This window comes from Daktulosphaira vitifoliae, unplaced genomic scaffold, assembly GCF_025091365.1.
Source record: "Daktulosphaira vitifoliae isolate Bord-2020 unplaced genomic scaffold, ASM2509136v1 Scaffold_1, whole genome shotgun sequence".
In the NCBI taxonomy this organism is placed as follows: Eukaryota; Metazoa; Arthropoda; class Insecta; order Hemiptera; family Phylloxeridae; genus Daktulosphaira; species Daktulosphaira vitifoliae.
This window is the reverse complement of record NW_026099572.1, coordinates 53,587,291-53,612,345: the sequence shown is the minus strand read 5'-3', so window position 1 is coordinate 53,612,345 and position 25,055 is coordinate 53,587,291. Positions and strand designations below refer to the sequence as shown.

The following is a 25,055-nucleotide window of genomic DNA, read 5'->3' as shown; positions in this document are numbered from 1 at the left end:
AATACATTGGAACATTAAATAAACATTTATCAGACTTAAAATTTCCTAATTTTATTTAAGTATTTTAATGAGTAAAATCCAATTTTTAATTTCCAGATTTTATATTACTTTACGAATACGAATATATTTTTTCTATCATAAAGTATGATAATTTTTAATTGTCAAGATTTATTAGTAGATATTGTAAAAAATGCTTGAAGTTCAGTTCTATGAAATATTTTGTTTTATAGATGTTTGATGTTTGACTACTCAGAGTAACTTGTAATATAAAAATCATTTAAGTTACTAAAATATTCATATTTCTTTAAAGTTAAACTTTGAAATTAAAATATTATCAGTAATTATTCATCGTAAACAGAATTAAAATTTACAAAAGAAATAAAAAAGCAGAAGGAATTACAGTTAATTTATATTTTCATACTACAAGTAGAGTTCCAAGTTCACCTTTATTATACTTAATTATTTATCTCCATAAGTTCATTCATAAGATGTACAATTAATCAGTTAATGGACTCCCTACACAATTTAATATCAAAAATAATTTCAATAAAATTCTAAAACGTTAAAGCGCTCCAAAACAATACAAACTTCTCAATTTCTTTCAAATAAATTAATTTTAAAAAATCAGAAATTATATTTCATTATAGAAATTTATTTTAACTAATTAAATTAGAAAAAATAACGATACTAAATGTTCCCTAGGTTCAATAGTTAGATAGACTATATTACTTATTATTTGTATGCAAATAAATTATCATTTCTTCAAATGGAATATATAAACATCTATTTTTGAATGTTGAAAATTATATCATGAAGATATGATTTTTTTCACTTATAGATGTATCGTCTATATAAAATATTTTAAACTACATTTTTTTTAGTTCTTAAAATACAATCAGTTTGAGTAAATTAATCAATTTTGAAAAATAAATAAATCAAAATTTATTGTTTAAAAGGGGATATCAAACAGCTAACACATTTTTTTCATTACTTCACTGTAATTTCGTAAATATTAGATTGACCTACTTTTTAATTCACTAAGATAATATATTTTTTTGATTTTTTTAAGACCTAAACGGAACTAATTTTCATACCATCCGGTCAAGGGAAAACAATATCATTTTTATGACAGCTGTCAATTTTAGCATTTTGTTTGAAATACTTAAACGATATGAAAATACTATTAAAATATCAAAATTATATTTAATTGTGGTCTAATTTCGAATTAGGAACAATACTTATACAGGATGATTCACTTATTATGATTAATTTAATTAATAAAAATAATATTAATATTTTTTTTATTGATATTCAGTTTTACAAATGGCAACATACATAATTAGCTCATTTAATATAAAATAATTTAATTAAGAAAATGATTGATCGATAACAAATTTTGGACAAGTATTTTAGAAGTTATCAACTTATTTATACCTATGTGAAAGGAAGAGTATTTCCAGGAAATGTCTATTTTTTATGATTAATATATTAAAAAAATATTGAAATGATAGAAACTAATAAAAAAATAATTAATATTATTTTTATTTTTCGATTAATTAAGTGATTCATGATAAGTTAATCATTCAATGAAAATTATTATTTATCATATATTTTTCAAATAAATGGTTTTGGAAGTTTAAGTAAGGGTTGTCGACCCCAAGTAGTTGGAAGAAAGATGAGGAAAATGAAGAAAATATATTTTTCAAATAGCTAATCTTTCATATTTTATAAATACATCAGCTTATACATTTATTTTTAGGTAACTATTATATTATTTAAATGTTATTTCTCTTTAAATATTGTTATTTAATTTAATGCATTATTTTTTTGCATTAAAACTTTTTATACAAACAATTTAGCAAAATTATTAATAGAGTATAATACAATTTTAAGTAATTTCATTAAGTTTATTTTTGTATTCAATTTAAAAACATGTATGAAAAATAGCAATAACGTAAATAAAATTTATTTTAAATTATATGCAGTTAATAGTCTAAAATATTTTTAGTATTAATAATTTTTTGTACTTATAGAGCTGGATTTTCCAATTTATATTATGGTGTTTAATCTGTTATTGACTATAAGTTTTTGCTTTTTATATTTTTAGTATAATATTATCATAAATTTAAACAATAAAAATGTCTCTAAGCAAAATGTTTGTTTGTTAAACTTAAAATATGATTATTTAATATTTAACTAATTTTCCTTGTTTATTTATTTATTTTCAGTTTTTTCACTATAATTTAACATTTACCTTACTTTAAATCTTATAAAAAAAAATATCTTAGCTAAACGTGTTTACTTTTCTTTGCTTGAAAATGTTTGTATTTTATTTGTATTTTTTTTTACTTGGTAATTTTTTTAATTTTTCACTATGAATAAAACATAGATGATTTTCTCCAACCAAAATGACATACATTTAATAAAATATAGCAAAAATTACGACTGCTACTTTAGCTGATTTACAGAAATTCAATTTACATTAAGATTTGAAAGACCAAATTATTTATAATTATAGTTTAGCAAAAACTTTAGTAGACTCAGTCTACTAGACTGTTGTTATAATGACATGAACCAAGAATACATAAATAATTAGTATGAATTGATAAAAATTTAATCACAATGAACTACTACTCCAATTATTACAAACTAAGTTTCGACATGTTATTGAATCAAAATGTATTTATTTACAACCTAAACTAATATATTACTGAAAACTTCAGGTAATAGATTTTAAGTTAATTAATATTAGAAAATCTAATATTCCTTTACGAGCCGGGGATATTTAGCGGTGAAATACTTTACCCGGCCACCAGACATTTTTACCATTGATTAACAGTTGCCTGTTGTACCATTTCAAAAGCCGACCACCCTATTGTGTGTAATTAATGTAATAGAATAACTGGAGGTAGGAGGTGTCACCGACACAAAACTTTATGCAGCCCACCCTATGTAATGTTGAGTGTGTATCTTAACATCTAAATAAATAATTAACTTAATGTTAACGTATTCAATAAGAAAATAATAAATAATAATATATAAACTTAGCCACTTTGACTTAACAGTAATAAATAGATATAAATTCTGAAAAATATAACTTCAATTAACTTTATCAAAATTTAACAATACGAAAAATCAAAAATTCTCTCAATAATAAATATAGCACTCAGCTTAATCTGTTTGATAACAAGTAAAATAAATAATATTCGTAATAATTCCTAAAAAATAAGTAATAATATAGTAACTAAAATTAACAGTATTTAATATAATAACCCCTTGACTGAATGATAAAATAGTAAAGATTATAACAACTGTGAATGATAACCCAAAAACAACGAACATAAAACTTCAACAATTTATATTACCTTTTTGGCTCATCAAATAAACAAAGCAGGAACTAAAATGGTAACTAAAACATTAGTAAATTAAATTTAGAGTTATTAATTTGATTAATAAACACTGACCAAATATACATAAAACCAAATACTACAGTTCAATAATTTACCAACAAAACATAAAGTAGAAAATTGCACTTCAGGCTAAAATTAAGAATATATTTAAAAAGCCCATGTAGCCGCTGCACTGTTAGCTTTCTGCTAACGGTGAAATTAACTAATAAATAAATAATATACACTTCTAAATTAAATTTGTTAATAATTAACAAAATAACAATTGTTACATTTTAACTACACATAATAATAAAATTATCATTTTTAACAGTTTGTATGAAGTGTATGTTTATTCTTAACTTTTTCAAAAATATTTTTTATTTGGTGTTTAGAATAATATAAATTTACAAAATTAAATTTGCTATATAATTTTACTGATCAACTATTAAATTAAATTAGTATTTTTTTTTTGTTTTAATTAATTTTTAATAAAATTAATATAATACAAGATGTTTTTGTTACCATGTGAAATAGTAAGTCACTGTAAGATATGATACAACCAAATATCATATATAATCATTAAAAATGACCTACTACTGAGTTATATCATTATATAAAAAGATAAGTATCGCAGAATAGGCCAAATGTATTTATCCAATATTAAAGCAAAATAATTTTTTTATATAAAGTTATATAAACTACACATAAATAAAATATTTTTATGCACGATAGAAATAATTTAGTTTTTAATCACAAAATTGTCTGTTGCGCTTTTATATTAAAATATTTTTCCTATTATTGCATTTATTTTTTATAGATAATTATTGCGTGGTTTTAAACGCTATCGCACATGAACTCGTTATAGGATATTTTTAATGGTAATAGTTGAATATTCTGATATATCTCTAGTCATATAACTGTGGTAATTTATACACTTTTTATTTTCAAGTTCTAAGTGCTCTACATACAGATTTTGTGCAATTAAATGTAGAATTACAGTATATCCTTAAAAGCTTACAGAATAGTCAGAAGCCAAATGCCATTAAATATACAGGATAGATTTTATAGATAATTCAGCAAGTTTTTTTTAGGTATATAAAATAATTAATTTGGAAATACTTTTATAGTTTACTCGTGAAAAATTAAATTTTATCTGCAAATATTTTAGAATAACGTCTTGATATTCATTAATTTATAATTTGAAGGGCTTTTGCGTCATGAAATATATTTTTCAAAACTAACTTCGCAATGTAAAGATTATTATTACACTTTTAAACGATTATATCCTACTGATGAGTTTTTAAAGTTTCATAAAAATATAATTATTAATTGATCTTTTACAATTATAGCATAAATTATTACAGTTATTAAATCAAATTCATAATACTTAGTTAAAATAATATACAGAGTGATCAGTTTATCATAAACCATTCAACTATTCGTAAACAAATACAATATTAGGAAAAAAATTGTTTGTTTTTTATAGTTAGTATATTTTATAATTAATTAGCTATGATTTACCATTTAGAATCATCCCTCATAATTAATAAGTGTCAATATTATTATTTTTTTTTTATGACATTGTACATAATTCACTAGCTTATTTAATAGATAATGATGTAATTAAGAAAATTACTGGTCGATAACAATTTTTAAACCAGTATTTCGAAAGTTATTCTCATTTTTATATCTAAGCGTGATAAAGAGTACGACTGGGAAATAACTAGTGATAAAAATCTCTAAACACTAACTCCTCACCTCCAATCATTACTTTAAACTGTTAAAAACTTCTGAAATACTGGTCCAAAAGTTATAATCGACCAGTCATTTTCTTAATTACATCATTATCTATTAAATAAGCTAATTATTGATGTATTACGTTTCCAAAGGAAACAAAAAAAAATTAAAAGAAGCAAAATATTTTTTTCATATTGTATTTATTTTGAGAGTAATTGAGTAAATGATAAACTGATCACTCTGAATAATTATCATCATTACCATCTCAACTATTTTGGGTCAGCTCTGCCCTAACTATTTTACGGAATTTCACACCGTCTGTCAACCTATGGAAACATCATTATAGCTGAGGGAACCAGTATGGGGTAAATGTGTGTCATTGTTAAGGTTTCCATTTGATCATCCAATCAGGAACCAACAGAAAACAGCCAGCTGAACATAAACGTTAAGGCGACAGCTAAATGATCCACAGCGCTAATTAAATATAAATCATGTTACATATATTTTTTATACAAAATTACATTGGTATATTTTTAAACATTCAAAAGTATACATGCAGCATATTGTTATATTTTAACATATGTGATGCCTTTTAATTTGCTAATTAAAATCTTAAATAGTACACAGTAACAATAATAATATAATGTGTATATTATAACAGAAGGATCAATAAATTTGAAAATTGTGTATACTTAACCGAAAAATTTAGATTATGAAGTTGAATAATCTACGTATTTCGGTTTCCCCAATATGCATATACCCGATTTTTTAGTAATTTTTTTGTGGCTTTTTGAGTTTAACATTTTTAATAATAAATTTTAATTTTAAATAATATTAGCCAAAAGTGATGAATTTTTATTATATTGAGTAGAAGAATCATAATAAAAAACTTTAAAAGTAAAAAAACACATTTTTTATGAATTTCCATATTTTTATAGACTATTTTGAAAGTAATTGAATGATATTTTATAATCTTTAATATATTGACTATAATTTTTGATAAGAAATATCTCAAATCTCGTAATCAAAATATACGAAAACAAATTCCAATTTGCTGATTTTTCTGAATGTGTAATGATATTAGGGGGGGGGGAAACTTGTCATACAACAAGCAATTTTAAACTTGAAATATTATTGATATAAAATAAAATGTTCTTAAATGAGTTTGTCTTTATGTTACTGGGAAAACCCTATGAAATTTATGTTTGAAATGAAACTCGTTAAATTTTCAATAAAACGCATGAGGTGAATAATATAAATAGTATAGCTCCATCTTTATATTTGTATTATTTATCTTTTAATAATACACTTTTAATGTGATTGCTTCGAGTGTAAAAGAAGAAATTCAAACTAATTTACCATAAAGAAATTTATACAAACGGTATGTAAGATAATAGTAACATTTTTGTAATTGTATTGTAAATATACTTTAGCTTTTCACTAGAATCAAAGTTTACAAATTATTATATTTGTCGAAAATGACAACCAAACAATTACGAGCATCTTAAATTCATTTAGATGCCAACATTAATAAATCGTATTCCAAGTACAACTGTACAACTATATTCACAAATAGAAAACACCAAAATATTTCCTTGACAAAATTTACTAATTTTTAAAATAAAAGTAATGGAATACAAAATTAGTATGTAAATACATTAGAATCTAGAAAAATATTGGCTTATGTCTTTATCACCAACATAAGTATTACACGGCGTTTTAACTATGCAAAATCACTACACTCCTGTACGTCTAACGAAGAATTGTTAATAATAATGTTGTGAATAGTTTTATTTAAAATTAAAAGTTACTCTTTTTACGAAATATTATTTAGATAATAAAAAATACATGTTAATACTTAAGTATTAGCTATGTGAAAAATAACTACTCATAGGCTCTCCTGATGGTCGAATAACAAAATTACGACACTGCTCCACCTAAAAAAAAGCAACCTCGGATCGCATAAAATTTAACTGCCCTAGTCTTAAACCTGATTCTGTCATGAATTGAACCCTTGCTAAAGAAGTTTATCGCCCAACTCGCACAAACGGTGATTTCAGCTTTTCGTTACGTGTTATACTAAATTACTATTGGTATTATTAGAAGCCGTTACTGATATCAAAAAATACAAATCAAAAGAATGAAAAATAGACAAGCTTTTCTAATAGAATAAACTATAAAGTATAATAGTTAAACGGAACTTTTTTTATGATACAAGAAAAACTTTATTGAAAGTCCTATTGTGTTTCATACATAAAACTACCATATAATAAAGGAATCTTTAATCAAGAGTTCCTATGGGTATCCAAAATAGAATATATGTCGCTTAGATAGTTACTGCTGTAAAATCATAATTTTTGAAACCAGTATGATTTTGTAAATAAAATATATTTATTAAAGTTTTGCAATCGTTTAGTATGAAAAATATCTCGTAGACTTTAACACATAATTCCAAATTTAATATCAAGGTCAGATTGATAATACTAAAATATTGACCTATTTTAAATTTAATAAATACGAGATTAATCGTAACTCTTGAAACTTATTAACAAGCTAAATAATAAAAAAAAATTATTTTTTATTCAGATTAGTTTATCATCTTTGCCTTTATGTTTAATTAGCAGAATAAACATTCAAGTAGAAAGTACCCCTTCATTGTATCCCAGTTAAAGCTCGAAATTGAAAAATAATGTGATTTTTATTTTTCCACGCATGACAGAAATTATAAATATTTTATGATGGTATTTAAAAATGTATTTAAAATATTAATTTAAAACTAAAAACTATTAAAATATGTTGCTCATTTCACATTATAAGCTACAGGTTTAGGCCTGAAATCTCGCCAACACACAAGAACCATTTTCAATGAACCTTTTGAATATTATATTGTGGGACATCACTTTCAACAATCCTACCGACTGACGTGGAAAAATAAACAGCAATGTGATGACCTGGAAGTAGAGGAGTTGAAGCAAAAATGGAAAAACAACAGTTCCGGTGATATGAGTATTATTATTCAACGTTTTCTAACGAAAAGGGATCAAGAAAGCCAATGATGTAAAAAAATTTAATAAACTCATACGCACATGTTGAATATTTCTGTAGACTGTCATTCAAATATTTTACTGTGAGCGAGCATAAGGTAATTCTCATTTGGTACCGTATATTAGTATCATTCTATAAAATTTTTATTTTACTTTCTTATTTACTCAGCTCGTATTTTGTCATATTCAAAGCGTTCTATTATCATAAGAAAAATAAATAAAAATAATTCTCCGTTTTACTTGACAGATTTTCACTATATTTGCATGACAATAGGCATCGTTTATCAGAAACACTATCGGCACCGTGTACGTCATGTTGTTAGTTTAATGCGTGTCGATTCCAAGTCAAGTATCGATCAAACACAACTGCGTTAGCGTGCACCTTTAGATATTTGTTGTATATGTATATTAAATTGTCCTATTATTTACTACTTAACTCGAACACATTTTATTTGGGTAAGTTAAAAGTTCTTGATGTAGAAAAAAAAACTTATTTTCATTATACTTTTAAATAGCCAGCTGAAAATTAATTATAAAACAGCTATATTATTATAGACTGAATTTTTACCATTTAAATGGTTTGTTGTAAAAAGTTCTATATTCAAACGCTTTCACCAACGTGCAAAGCCGTTGAAATAATGCATTATTAATAAACACATTCATAATTTAAAACATACTCCAGTTGATGTTATAAATATTATATAATAATAATCATTGTATTGTACTATACAGTTAAGAAGTTCAATTTCATTTATACAACTATATACTGAGTAACTAATTTTTCATTATTCACTCAATTGCTTACAAAATAAAAATAGTTCGAGAATATTAATATTTGGCTTATTTTATATTATAGTTAAATATGTATGTTGTCAATTAAAATAAATAAATTTGATACACTTATAAAGTATAAGGAATGAACCGTAAAAGTTTTTAATTTTTAATATATAAAACTAAAAAAATATTTCCGCTTATTAATTTATTACGCAAGTACTTGGGTTAGTTATAATAAACGGATCACAATAATCAATAGAAGCCCAAAAAATTCTCATGTGAATTTTAAAAAGTGTAAGCTTTATAGAAAAATGGTATTGGCTTTTATTACTGTATTAAAACTCCTAATGACTGAAAGCAACCTTTTGTTATTTAGTCCTGACTGTTTCTATAGTTTTATATTTTAAACAATAACATCATAAAATAAAAAAGTTATATTGAGTTCAGAATTAATTAATTACAATATAATATCCAATTTTTTTTTTGTAATTTGAGTTCCTTTCATCACTGATGTGAATATGATCAATTGGTATTATTAACTAGAAATAAAATCGCAAATACATAATTTGTATGTGTACAAAATGTATTAATGTTTATTTTATATTATAATATCATGAAAGTTTATTTTAAAAAATACGTATATATTATTTAATTATAATTCACACTATTCAATATTTTAAATTAAACTACAGAATTAAACTGTATATTTTATTTATACAGTATAACTACTGAGTAACAATTAAATTATTGTAAAAAAAAAAATATATGTATTCATAAATTTTCAACAAAGATTCATATTGTTATGAAATGAGCGATATTTTATTTATATTTCCATGTGAAGTAAGACACGAGTTTATTCGTCACTTAAAACACGTATGTGTTTTCGAGTGTACTTTATATGTAACCTTATTTAGGTACTTAAAGTATGCTAATAAAACTCTCAGATTCGACAAGATTATTTTATTTGATATGGAAAGGCGATTATTTTGAAATATAATATAATTGCAGATACAGCAAAGTACTAAATAATAAATTCAAAAAGAAAAGAAAATTGTTGAAAAATACTTAACATTTGAAAGGTCATTAGGTTTTCGTAAAGGTCCGTCTATACCGGTCGATAAGTGAGCAAAAGGTCTTCATAGCCAATTATGATTGTTCAAGGGAAACGCCAATACAGATAAAGGTTGGAGTTAATTCATCAGAACCCATCAGCTAGGTCGGGTGCGACACGACTTGGTTATTGAAGTGAACCGGATGAATTTTGCAAGCAAAGAGGTACTGTAATAATAAATGTATTTCAAGACTGACAATCTACGTAGCCAAACGACCGTGCAAATGCTGTGATTGTTAATGCAGCGCGCTGTTATTAATCTTTTGACTTAAGTCGTGTACAATTTGGTTTTATACACATCATCAATCATCTGTAGGTTTTGTAGTGTTTCCGAATAAAACTCCGTAAACGTCTCTTGTCTGTGTTATTTTTTTATATAATATATTATGTGCGCGCCAATGTTCGCCACACAACATACACCGGGTGCCGCTTACACGGCAGTGTTTCACGTTTTCGCGGTGCATAAATCATCAATATCTCCCACGACCCGAGATAAATTCAGACCGCTGGTTCTACGGGGTACTGTACGGGTGCCGAGGAAACGCCTTTTAAAAACCCGGCTATTCGTCATTATAATTCAAATGCGTTCAGCTATATTCTATTAGTCAAAGTGTGTCAGAGGGCGCCTTGGAGCCGCCATTGTACCCTCGGGGGTCTAAGTGTGTACTTGTGTACGAGTGAGCTTGAGAGTTCAACGCTAATGTCAATACTGTGTCGGACAAGACCGGCGTAGCAATAATTGAAACTCGAAACATGTTCGCATTATTGTAAACTACGACCACGGTGTTTTTAAATAACAATAGAAGTGTACCTAGTCCATACACACCGTGGCAACAAACGAACGCTTTGCACATGATATTAAGCTGTTGACCTAAAATTTATCTAAAGTGAAAAAAACCATTTGCCGGTTCGGAACAAATACACTTACATGTGTCTACTCCACACAGCCAACTAGACTTAATTAATTATTGGCCGTTCATACCCTCCAAACGTACGACGTGCGTTTTTGTCCGTGTCGACGATTCGATGTGTTTGCAATACATGTCTTTATTCGTTCGAGTGTGCTGCACAATCGTTCGTTACAAGTATTTTACCTATTGACTTGCATTTTTGCCACGCCGTTCCACATGGTTAAAGTAATAACAACAGAGTTTATAAAAGTCAAAGGTTACGATCTTTGTGCAATTATGGCCTACGGGCCACATTACACACATTGTTGTTTCCTTTCCACGATAATTCTAGTGAAAATAATTTCATTTTACCCTTCGAATAACATGTTTAAAAAAATAATTCTCTTAAATGTTTCAAAACATCAAAGGTCACGAGTTGACATCATTTCCGCAAACCGAATGATTTTTAAATTATTGACTCTTTTCGTTTAAAATAAAAGTGTAAAAGTTAAAAAAATAACAACATAAAAACTGTTTTTAAATACACTTCACGTGAGCTATGTGTTAGAAGATCATTTTAGTTGTTTAATGAACTTGAAAATATTTTAACGCCATTGTATTATACTGTAAGCAGTATAACATTTCCGAATATTTAAAAACAACACAAACTATTCAATGATTATTTAAATTTTTTAGGATATTGGTTCTGGATAATAGTTTTAAGACATTCTCTTTAAATTTCATACGTCAAAAAATGTCAATATATTAATAATTATTGTTTTGTATACATTAAATATGTAAAAACGGATAATGAAAATTCCTTATGATTAAGGTTATGACACAGTCCCTTAACTATTTCATTGGTTGGACTTTTATTACTAATAATTAATATCTGTAAAATCAATGTTTGTAAACAAATGGCTAAAAAATTCCCACGTATAATTCTGTAAATGTTTTATTTTTATTATAAGATATTGTATTTATAAACAAGAAAGGTAAACATTTATAATATAAATTATAACTTTGAAAAATGTAAATAAATTATCAAAAATTTATATTTTGTGTAAACTTATGACTACATGTGTAAATTGAAAAAAAAAAATTATTGAATGGTCATACGCATTTGTAAAGCAACACTAACGATTTGTGAATACTGTTTTATTATTATAGTGAGCACACGAAACATATTAAACTAACTATAAAATGTATAGAATTCATTGTATATTTTTAAATTTTGTAGACTACATAAAACTTTTATTAATAATTAAACTTTTATAAGTATTTAAATTAAAATTAAATACTTTAACAGTATATATTTTTAATTTTCAAAAATAGAATTTTTACTTTAATTGCAATTGCAAATGAAATTTATTCATAAAATTATTTAAACATTTTCTTGTGCAATATTAGTGGTCATGAGCACCCTTAGGGAACACAATGGGAGCAACTGTCTCCCTTGACTTTTTGCTTAATCAATTTTCATTGATCGTTTTATATTACACAAATTGTAAAAAAAAAATTTAATTAAAAGATAAAGAAAATGTATTTTTATTGAATTATACTACGAATACCAGGATTATGACCATTGTTTATTTTATAGATTAATGACATGTAAGTTTAGATTTTATTTATTAAATTTACAAAAACTTAATTTTATGAATAATAAATAAAATTATCATAAATCTTTTACTTGTAATTTTTTTCTATTACATTCAACTCAATCGTTTTAAACTTAGAAATCTAAAACTTTCTACGCTAAACTTTCCTTTTAGTATACATCTTTGTGCTTTGAATTTGTATTATATTTTAATGGCTTAGGTAGTCAGAGTTCTAAGCCATGTCTTTCATTTTACGACAGTTAGCTCGTAAAGCATTAAATATGAAATCTGGTGCATTTTATTTTGTTTTATTCCAACTTTCCTTTTTATAATATTGTGAACATATTTGAAATGTTTATGTGACAAAATAAATTTCGAAGAGCATACATATATTGTTTTTTAATCATATTTAACGTCCTCTCTAAAAGCTATTGCTTGTGACGGAGAGGACAGGAAAATTTCCATAGACCAGCGCAATAGAGTCGTAAACCGATTTCTACGCTCCAAGGCACGACATATTACTTAGATAAAATTTAATATANAAAGCTATTGCTTGTGACGGAGAGGACAGGAAAATTTCCATAGACCAGCGCAATAGAGTCGTAAACCGATTTCTACGCTCCAACGCACGACATATTACTTAGATAAAATTTAATATATTTTTTATTGGTAATTATAGGCAACGTATAGTAACAATAGGTATATGTTATATCAAAAATTATCTTTTTTTAGCAACACATTAAAAAATAATAATAAATCAACTTTTACAAAAAGTATTAAGACTCAATAAATAGCTATGGCAATTCATTTTTGTAAAATACTCCAAAAAGTGGTCATTTTTAGTTAAAGTCTAAAGTAAATTCTACTTTTTTTATTAAATGAATGATCTGTTAAGAAGTCAATTAGAGGTCTAACATGGTACATTTTCTATAAAACACCGGTGCATGCTTTCACACTAACGCAGGTTTAAAATTCGGATAGGTCAAAATTGCTAAGTTTGGTATAAGAAAATACCATACCACTTTCCAGAAACTGACTATTAACCATCAGTTCCGTAATAAACATACTTAAAAAAGCTCTTCATTACATGTGTTCAACGTGGACTTAAATGAACCATAAAAGTGTAAAGAAAAAATGATGATTCATTTCACTAATATTTGACTACATATACTTATAACTAAATGTTTGCCATATTTATATTTTTAAATATTAATATGTTTATGCATAAGTTTGTCATTATTTAATAATATTTTATTTTGACAACATTTTTCAATAAATATAACTAACAATATTACACAAATACATTAAAATGTGTTGCAACAACCTAATACATTAGACTTCCCAGAAATTTCTTAGTTGAACTTATATATTATTGTCCACAGCCTAAAAATTGTGAGTTCCTAATTTTGTCGTAACATAATACGATTAAACAGTTTAAACAAAACTTTGATATACTAAAGCACTCTCAAAACTTCAAAATACAAATTTGAATATTGAAATAACTTATTCAGTATTCCACTATATGCAGAAATTTAAAGAAACATAATCTGTATTTTAAATAATTTGACAATTTAAAATAATTAAGTATTATCAAATAATAAATAATTCTTGTAGACATTTGTTATGATTTCATATAGCCTCTTAATGTTTTTATATTTATTGTTCATAATAATTACAATATAAATATATAGAGAGAGGGGGACGGTGTGGCCAAGTCGTTAACGAGGCAGTGCTTGACGTGCACTGCCTCGGGTTCGAAACTCGGTCACAGGCGGCTTCATTTGCTGAGTGAGAGATCAGTTTGGTAATTGGAGTCGCCATCACTCTCTCTGGCAACAGACTAACCACTCGTCCCGAGTTTCAATGGTTAAGATACCTCCTTCTTTGGAAGAGGCCGTTATATCCCTTAAAGGGCTTATAAGGCGTTAATATATATATATATGTAAAAATATGTTATATTGAGTAAACGTGTCACACCAATTAGCAGCTAATGTTTAGCTATGATAAATTTTTATTTTTACTTAAAATCATCTGTTAAACGATAATAGACTTTTGTCAAAAAAATTAAATATTAAAAATTGGTTTAAAAATAAGTTTGATGATAACAAAGCTTCATTCGTTTTATAATAGAACTAAATAAAACCAATTATTAGTTTATAAATTATTTACATTAATACTACTAAATTCAAGCATAGTAAATTAGAAATTGAGATGCAATGAAAAATAAAGTAATCATTATGAACTGTTTCTAATCTGAGTATATTTTTTTTTCTTAAATATTTATGACTAATGACAAAATTGTATTAAATATTTACATATATTTTTATTTCTTAAACAGTCGAGCTAAAAAAAATGCAAATGAGAAAATTTACTTAATATCATTATGCTATTGTTTGGTAAATTTTCTCTTTAAGTAAAACATCAATATATGTAAACAGAAAAATACACTGAGTGCTCTAGAATATTTTTTTAAAGACAAGCACTTTAATGTAAAGTTTTCCTTATTACTATTATTATTATTATTACTTCTGAATTGCAAAGATACTGTGCAAAAATATAATGCTCATTAGTGAAGAATTTTTTTTCTTTGGAAAACGATTTAACAAAAGTTATATTTTAGCATGAAAAGTATACCTAAGCACTGTAGATAAAGTATATGCTTATGCGCTATATTTAATCTGTCTTTTTATCATGTTTGTTTATTAATCAAAAAAGCATTCTTGAATTTGATAGGTTTAATTAACTACGATTTCATATCATCGTTGATAGTTCCAAAACATTACAACAGAATAAAAATAAAATAATTACCATTACATTATGAAAAGTACAGAAACTATTATAATACGTATAATTTTATATTTATGCGATAAAAAGTCCCCAAAGGATTGTTATGTTGTACAAGTTATAACTATACCAATAAACATACATTATTGCTTTAAATTTAATTATCTATAGTCATTATTGTAATCACACTTGCATATAGATTATGCGATTAAAATTCTATATAATGCAAGGTACAAATGTAGCTTTATTTAGTTACAATAAATTAAAATTAACTGTGATTAAAAATTATTATTAGCCGATATTAAATTTAAACTGCTAATTTTTCATAAAATTTATTATTTTTAAAAAAATTTAAATTATAATAATTTGTAAGTGTCAATAAAATCAATATTATTTTAAAAAAGTTCTCAAATTTCATATCATTATACAGAACATTTTTTGCATGAAATCACAGTGAGATATTTAAAATAGGCATCACTAAAGTTTACTCATTTATCTTTCTTATTAACACGGCCACCGGAAATTGACAGCCGGTCATCGAAAGTGTACCAGAAATCATATAAAAAAAAGAAGCACGGTACAGGATTAGAAAACCTGCAACCCAAGTCATCATAAAGACAAACCGAGGCCACCGTGCACTTATGATTTGGATTTATCTTAAATATGTATTTTACATAGATAAAAGTCAAAGATTATTAAACCAACTCAATTTCGTTATAAAAGTTAAAACGGTAAAGATAAGCAATAAATCTTTGAAACTAATTACATCCTAGAATAAACTTATCACTATTATGAGGGTGGCACATAATTCATACGGGCTAAAATATATTTGTCTTATAGAAATTTTCTATTATTAAGAATAAATTATCATTATAAATATAATTTTGACCATTAACTTTCTATTTAACTCCTATTTTTACAACAAAGATAACCATTTTAACTCTTTGTCTGTGTATTAGGTTAAATTACTTGATTGTGCTCTGTAGGTAAACAATATAATGTGAAACAGATCATATCATCATTTAGGATTTTAAAATCCTTCCAACTTCCTTTTGTAAAGACATAGCTACTATTATGGTTATAAATGGTCCTGAATTTAATTTGGGTTCACAGCTTCGTTGATTGATGGAACTTACAATTAGTAACGGTGAATCACTGACATAATGGAAGGAAATTGAAGTAAATGAATGAACAATCATTACGACGTAGGATATTATTTATCAAACAAATTATTATTTTTTTGCTTAAACAAACAAAAAATAACTTCATTTTGTAGCTAAAAGTATAAAAGCACAATAAAACAATAGGGTCATGGTCAACAAAATATTATAACAAAAACAAGTTATAAGTTTTTTCACTATGATAATCATACATTAAGAGCCATAATTAAATAAAAATATTATACAGAATATGATGGTACGTTTTCACATCCAGTCATTTAAATCTTATCATTGCCATAAAATTGCTAGTAAATTATTGGTAATTATTATTTAAACCTTTATTATTGTTGTAATTATTTTAAGTAGCCACATTAGTTTATGGTAATATATCTGTTGGAGTGTTCAATAATCGTGTATAATTTATTTGTTTACAATAATTATACCATAACTACGTCAACATAAATGTCTATAAAACCACTATTTTTAATTGCTTGTTGTAAGATTTTTGCTTTATATATATAATATCAAAAGAAGAAAACGATGTTTCAGATGAACTTTCAGAAGACTAATGGATGTTTGGAATGAAACTTAATCGATGGGAAACTAGTAAATGAACACATTACAAGATTTTTTTCACATTGTAGCATGTCCAGAGTATATTTGACGTATTTCAAAGTTGATAAGTGCAGATTAAAATCAGAAAGTATAACTTACATCGCGTGTACAACCTTTGTCAAAGCATTAAACAGTATTACTTCAGACAGTTAAAACACAGATCACGATCAAATAGAGCAATTATAAAATAGTCCCATTTGAGAAAGTTTGCTTTAAAATTAACTGCTCATGAAATGTAGAATGAAAAACTTCTACCTCGACTTCTTTGAAAATGCCACTTTTTCCAAGATCACATTTAAACGTTTTTTATTTAACTTTCAGGTTTTAATTTAATAAATTAATTTATTGGATCTCAAAAGTTTACATATCACAATATGACTATTATATTTAAAATACTGTAAAACCGATGAAATTCATTCTACTCAAAATATCAAACTCTTATATTTTTGTATTTTCTAATAACATAAAACAAAATTTTTCAAAAACAAATCTTGTATCTTATAACAATAAAATAAGTTGTTGTTCATTTATTATCCCGGAAATATTCGTTAACTACTACTCTTAATTTATTTTTTTGATTTAACCATTCTATATCAGCGGGAAAAGTAAAAGAAAATGAATAAATCAATATTTCATAATAGTCGACAATTTTAATTTTATTACAGTTCATATACATCATAGTATAATAATTGCCTTCTTTTAAAATAATTAAAAATAAACTCAAAAATAGTTGAACCTGACATTGAAGTTGTTTAAATAAACGAAATATTTAAACAAACGTTTTTATGGATATTTTTATGAATAATTAAAAAAATTACTAATGCATACAATTATTATATAAATAAAATATTAAAATTAATTACAACTATTGACACCTACTAAAAAATTCGAAAATTCGTTTCTCAAGCAATATTTTTAATATCTCTACTAAACATATAAAAATAATAAAGCATGATTAAGCTATAATAAAGAATAAATCTAAATTCTTCCTTTCTTTTTCCTCGTCTACTTGGGGTCAGCCACCCTTATCCAAAACTTCCCCTTGACTCGATATCCCTTATTCACATTCAATAACATCCCTCTATCACTTTTTTGCTCATCCTCTACCTCTTCTTCCCTTTAAATTAATTTCTAAAACTGTTCTTACAGCTTATGATTCCTCTCTCTTCGTACATGATCAAACCATCTAAGTCTATTTTCTCTCATCTTTCTACGATTGATGCTACACCTATACTTCCATTATATGTTCGTTCCTTATCCTATCTTCTCTAGTTAGTCCACTCATCCATGTAAGCATTCTCATCTCTGCTACACTCATTCTCTAGCCTTTGATTAATTTCCTCCCTATTTTCTCCTATTAGCACTATATCGTCAGTGAACATGCATTAAAGCGCCTCTTCTTGTATTTCTCTAGTAATTACATCCATCATTATAGAAAATAAGTAAAGGTTGTGCACTCCTACTTTTACCTTAAAACCTTCTGTCTCTTTAAAATCTTCTCTCATTTTGTTCTTCTGTCATACTTTGAACTACTTTTTCTTACTCTCAATGAATTTTTAACATTCTCATCCCACCACCAAGTTTCCTTTTTTCTTGGCATTCTATTCCTACTCTCACCAACATTCTCCTTTGCAGTATTCTTAACATAACTTGAAAATCTATTCCACACAACAATATGTCCTCCTTGATATTCCACACTGTTCTATTTTTTACCGTCTATGAAAACTCTTTTTCTTTTTTCCATTTCAATTTCCACCACCAGATCGTCAATTCTCCTCCTGTGTTCTTTCTCTTTGTAAACTCTCTTCCCACTACACCAAAATCCCACTATCTTCAGTTTATATTGTATAGTTACACTCTCACCAGAGATAACTTTGCAATCTTTTACTCACTTTAAACTCTCTCTCTTCTACGTAAAATAATCAAGATGTGATCTATTACTCCCCTCGATACTGCCAAGTCCGAAATTTTTTCTCCAGGCTTATTCTTCCCACTAAAACCATACCCACCATGTACACTTTATTCTATAGATCTTCTTCATCTCTAACAACTTTAATTCCTCTTACTGATTATTCTGGTATACATCCGAGAAGGGAGAATTCGCAAAAGTTCTTTTCAGGACTCCTTGTACTTTTTAAAAAAAATTTATACCTAGTGTCGACTTGGCACGACCTCATTAATTGCCTCTTACTGAATGGCCGAGGGGACGTGGATATATTCTTATCCCCTATCCACGGGAACCAAAAATACATCAAAATAATATCTAATATCAAATTTAAATAAATAAATTCTATGTTAAGTTAAAACTTGAAATCACAGAGAAAAAACGGTATTTAACTATTCAAAATTGAACTAATTTCTTGAATTACTCTCATGCGTTTTGCTTGGTTCAAAGAATAAAGAAGTTTATCCTAGTTTCAAAAGTTTAAATGACAAAATAGTAAGTATAATAAATAGTAAAAACTATTTATAAAAAAGTACCTTTTCCCTAATGAATTGAATCAAATGAAAAAAAAAGATTTTTATTGTTAACTCTATTAACCAAAACCGTCTGAAATACGACTGACATACAATTAAGACACTTAAAGTGTAAAGTCAAATGCGATTTTCTAACTTGGTAATCTAGTGGAACTTGATTACATTAATTACAGTTTGTACTTGCATTAAAATTGACTGTTTAGAACTTTTTGTCTACCTTATATTATCTAAACTTCTTTTAATATAAACTATAGTATATTGTTTTGTGTATTTAAATGCTTTCTTATATTTTGTACATTTCTAAGACTCCTAAAATTTAGTATATTTGTATAGCTTTATAAATTTGGTGCATTATTATGACTTCTGAAGTTTTCAAATACAAACAAAATAACCAGTTTTCTGTAATAATATTTATTAAATCAATATAAAACTTAATTTAAAGTGTATTTTTAGATATTAGCTTTGATATGTAGCTGCTAAACTATTAGTTTTACTCTTACATATTTTAATTTTTTGTATCGCTGGACACGATTACTCCGCTCAACTGGACCGATTTTTATCCACGATACGTCAAAAAATCACAAAACTGATCTAGTTCAATCTAATAATGCCATAATATTGAAAAATTCCATCAATACTCGGTATAATGAAAATTGATTCAAAAAATTACAATTTTCATAAAACAATCAATTTAGTTTTTATTTTATATTAAAATAACTCTTTTCAAAAATTATCAAATGATTGTGAAATATTTAATTTAGACATTTTTCTTACCGATGACATTCTTTTTTGAAAATTTAATAATTAACCGAGGCACTGTAAGGACATAATAATCGTAATAATTTTTTTCTTTTCTTATGATAATGTTTCAACATTTTTTTAACTTACAACAAATTAAATCTAAAACAATATACTTTGAAATAATAAAAATTTATTATCCAAAAATTTGTTTCCTGTAAGTTATTGAGCATTAAAGCTAAAAACCACAAAACTTTCGATAAAAGTTGTTTTGCTTAGCAACGGAATATTTACATTGTTCAAAACTAAATCAAATTATAGAATATTTAATATACTATATGATTAAAAAATGAAAAAGTTTCTGGCGACTTGTCTTCTGGTAGTTGTTCACCTCTAAAGTACAAAATCATGTTATTTTAGGTGGATATGTTAATTTTTTTTTTTTAATTTATGTCATATACGCATCAAAGTATTTTACAATGATTTTAATCACTATCAGATATCAAACATTAATTATCTAACGAATACCTCAACTCCACTTTGATGGATCACTACTGTATTTTACTTTTTTCAATGTTTCATGATTGATTATTCTAACAGATTACAAGTTGATTATCAATATGCAGATTTTTTAGCTTCCATGCAAAGTTGAGAACGTCTTGTAATGGTGTGTATATTTTTTTATGTAAATCCTCAACTCTCACCTAACCAATTTTTAATGATCAATACGTCAAAAGAACCCGATTTTAACCGATTAAATTAATAAGCGCCAAAATTTTGTAAAAACCGCTCAATTTTATAAATTTAATTAAATGTTTCAAAATTACGCTACTGTAAAAAATTATATTTTAAAAATAAAATTTTGTGCACTTTAAATATAAATTTAAAAACGCTGATCCAAATAGATTTTAATAGAATACACTAGATACCATTATCATTCTTGTAATACACTTTTTCTGAAAATCCTATAAGAAACCTAAAAACATGAAATTTTGAAAAAGACTACCCACTTGTGTAAAAAAAATTTTTCAACTCTATTTTTGACATTATTTTGGAAATTTTTGTTTTAAACTATACCAAAATAAAGTTTTTGAAGTGTTATAAAATGTATAAATAAATGTTTGTCCCACGATTGTTCTTCTATAAGAAATTGGCTGCCAAAGCGAAAATGTAACGTTATTTTCAACTGAACAAATAATTTAACAAGCATTTAATATTCGAATGAAATTTTAAATCGTAGAAATTGTAATATTACAAATATACAAGTTATGAAATTTAACAGATTCGTATCGAAGCATTTTTATGGCAGTGATGTTAATTACTATTAGATATCATCTATACTTGTCACAACCACACTGTGCTGGTTTTTTTTTATAAGTTTTGGTTGGTTACCAAGTGTACGAATATAGTACATAAGTATTTATTTGGTTTATTTTGCTTATTTTTTTATTAATTATACTATTCTGAGAAATGTTGTTGTGTTATCATTGTGGCATTAAGAAATACAATATAATTTAGTAAATAACTTGCATAAAACTTGTGTTTTATATTATATATCTTATTATATTTAATATGTAATTGCACTATAATTACTAGGGATTTAAAATTTTTACGTTAATATTGTCTATTTTATTGGTGTTTTTACTATGAAACCATAGTGAGTTATTGACCATATTATAAATGTTCTATTACATGACTTTGTTAAGCAACCTATTTTTAACGAAGCTAACATTGATATTTCTAATCTGACTCTGATAAAAATGTTTGGCTTCTGAAATTCACGGATGTAAAGATATCACAATGAATAATTTTTTACGCGTATGGTAAGGAATAATTTATTAAGTGAGGTTGTTAAAATTTATACAAAATAATGTTTTTAGTTTTATGCTCAAATTTATGAACTACAAGTTACTTTATAAAGTTTAAAAATAATACTTTATAAAATCATGTTTAAAATTCATAATGACACAAAAAGTTAAACTAAATCAGATTAACTTTTCATCACTAGATAAAACATTACGATTAGATAATAGAACATATGGCGAAATTTTATTCTTTAAATTTTAACATCAAATTTATAATATTTTTCCGAAAACATCTATTTACTTTTTAATTATACTCAATATTTTTTCTCTATAGTACTATAATTTATATGTTGAACTTTTTAAAATGTTTAAATTGTTAATTATATTTCCTTAACACGAGTGTCGAATTTATTATAAAATTTTAGTGTAGTTAAGCAAACAGTTAATACGCGTAATTTACACTTATTATTTGGATGCAACATCAAAATAATTTGATCGAAATAACATTTTTATAATTGTATTTATAATACCAGAAAAAAGAAGAATAAATTTAACTTGAAAAATGTCATTAGGCTAACCCAGAATTATGAGAGTTGCATAATTTGAATTACATAATTTATCTTCCGTTTAAACGATCCCGTGGTTTCTGTATGTGTTCGAAAAGAGGTGGTATTATTTTCAATAATATCGCTCAGGGTACATTTAAGAAAACTGAAGGTAGTTCTTAACATTGTACCATATATGATCCTACTTCAGATTATGCTTGAAAGTTGTTTCCGCGTTTCAACTAAATGCAATTTCCTGGATACGATTAATATACGTATTACTAAGAACGGAAATTAATTTTTCTCTTCTTTACCATCTCTTTTTCTGTTTTCTTAGTATTTATGAGACTTCAGATTTTAGACCATTTTTTATTACATATCGTATCAAATCAAATTAAATTTTACAATCTATTACAAGATTTTCTATGTTATAAGAAATTGAATAATTTATTTTATTTTCTAAATGTAGCTGGTAATTACAATTGTTTTGCTTTTTTTAATATCGCACTTCATCAGTCTTGAATGAATAACTCTTACGAGTATGTATAACTGTTATTTTTAACTTCGTGTGTCTGTATCATTGCGGTAATGAACTGAATAACTGAAGTATATAATTTACACGACCAAGTGTTATACGTTTCCATCATTATTCCTATACGTGAAACCACTATGAGCATAAGGGATCAAAGACATAGTTTTGGTAGGTTACTATGACGAACCTGGCTACCGGTGGTTTCGATAATTAAGGTCGGTTTTCGAATGCGGTGTGACGTCACTCGTCAATACAAAGGATAAAGATCAGGCAACTACCTTAAAGGGGACCTCATACTCTAAAACATGTCAAATTTCTGCCAGTTCAACCGCAATGAATTTGTAAATATTCCTATTATACATAATCCCGGAATACGGATTCAATTAAAAGAGAAGCTTATTAAAATATAATTATACAATACCAATTATTTGCGCTTGAAGTATTTTAATCTCCAAAACTAGATACTTGTTATACGAAACACCTTTAATTAAGTTAATCATATTAAAAAGTTGAGTTTATAAAAACTAATTCATTGTGACAAGAATATTTTGAATAAATTGATTATAACATAAAAACAAAATACTTTACGCCAACTATTAATAGGAAAAATTAACTGGAAAATTAATAAGCATTTTTTATAAAAATGATAACTTAAAGTAAATGATTTTTATTCTTATAATATTTTACGTAACTTATACAGCATGTATCAGTCAAAAGTTTTACTAATCATAACCATAAAAATAAAACTATAGTTGCCAAAAAAGAGCTAAGTTAAAAAAAAAAAAAATTATCGGAGTCATAAAATCGAAAGTTTAGGGAAAAATTATAGTCATTACTTATAAGTAATATGATAATAATGAGGCCGACAGACGATAATTTGTTCATTTGACCGTCTGACCCGATCGATATATAGGTCTTGGCAAATGTTTCACGTGGTCACATTCTTCTCAACTAGCCCATCAACCAGCTAACAGGACAATTTATTACTATTTACGGCTTTTCCTTAGGCTGGTTATTTATTATAGTCAATAATCCTGTATAACAATAATAACACATTGCCAAAAAAGTTATATTGTACATGAAATCTGTGGATAAGTCTACAACACTACAATTCAGAATTAAAATGTAGAAAAAGGAATAAAAATGTATAACTCGATTTAAAATACATTTTACATCATTCGTCGAACTCGCAATAAAAATTATTTCAAATTGTAACGAATCATTTTTTTTCTTTATCAAAGATATAATTAGTTTTTATACCAAAAAAAAAAAAAACTTTTTAATTATTCATAATTTATTCATTGTAACTTATGGTTTATCATTTTATTTGTGCATACAAACATAATGATTTAATTTATTGTCCATTAATTTTGAGTGAAACTGAATAATAATTAAAATAACTTTTCAATGCTTATTAGACGTATATACTGTATATGTCTATTAAGAATTGGAGAGTATCCAATGAGACTACAATATTCATAGTCGGCTTCATTATTCAGAAACGTAAGCATACTGTTAACTTTACAAAATTAAGCTGATAGCTATCAAAACTTATGATGGATACAATTACAGTTTCATGAACTTCTATCTGTATATTTTATAGTTATTATAAAATCATAAGTTGAAAAACGATTTTTTTAAAGTCTATAAGTAAAAAAAAATTGCAAACGTTTAAATCTCAACAAAATATTAGCAGTTTATATCATCAAAATTAAACATAATTGCGGCGCAATAATTCATTAGTTAAATACTTATCAGGCATAAATGTTTTTTAATTTTATCAATAATAGTCGTAATTCCAATCATAATTTAAATTATTCATATTTTTTCCTTTATATGTTTTGATTCGTCGTTT

General features: G+C 25.7%; 1 protein-coding gene across 6 annotated transcripts in view; it reads right to left on the bottom strand.

Moving 5' to 3' along the window:
• LOC126904771 (potassium voltage-gated channel subfamily KQT member 1) overlaps nt 1-25,055 on the bottom strand; it is a 146,254-nt gene that overhangs the window by 9,538 nt on the left and 111,661 nt on the right. The window lies entirely within an intron of this gene.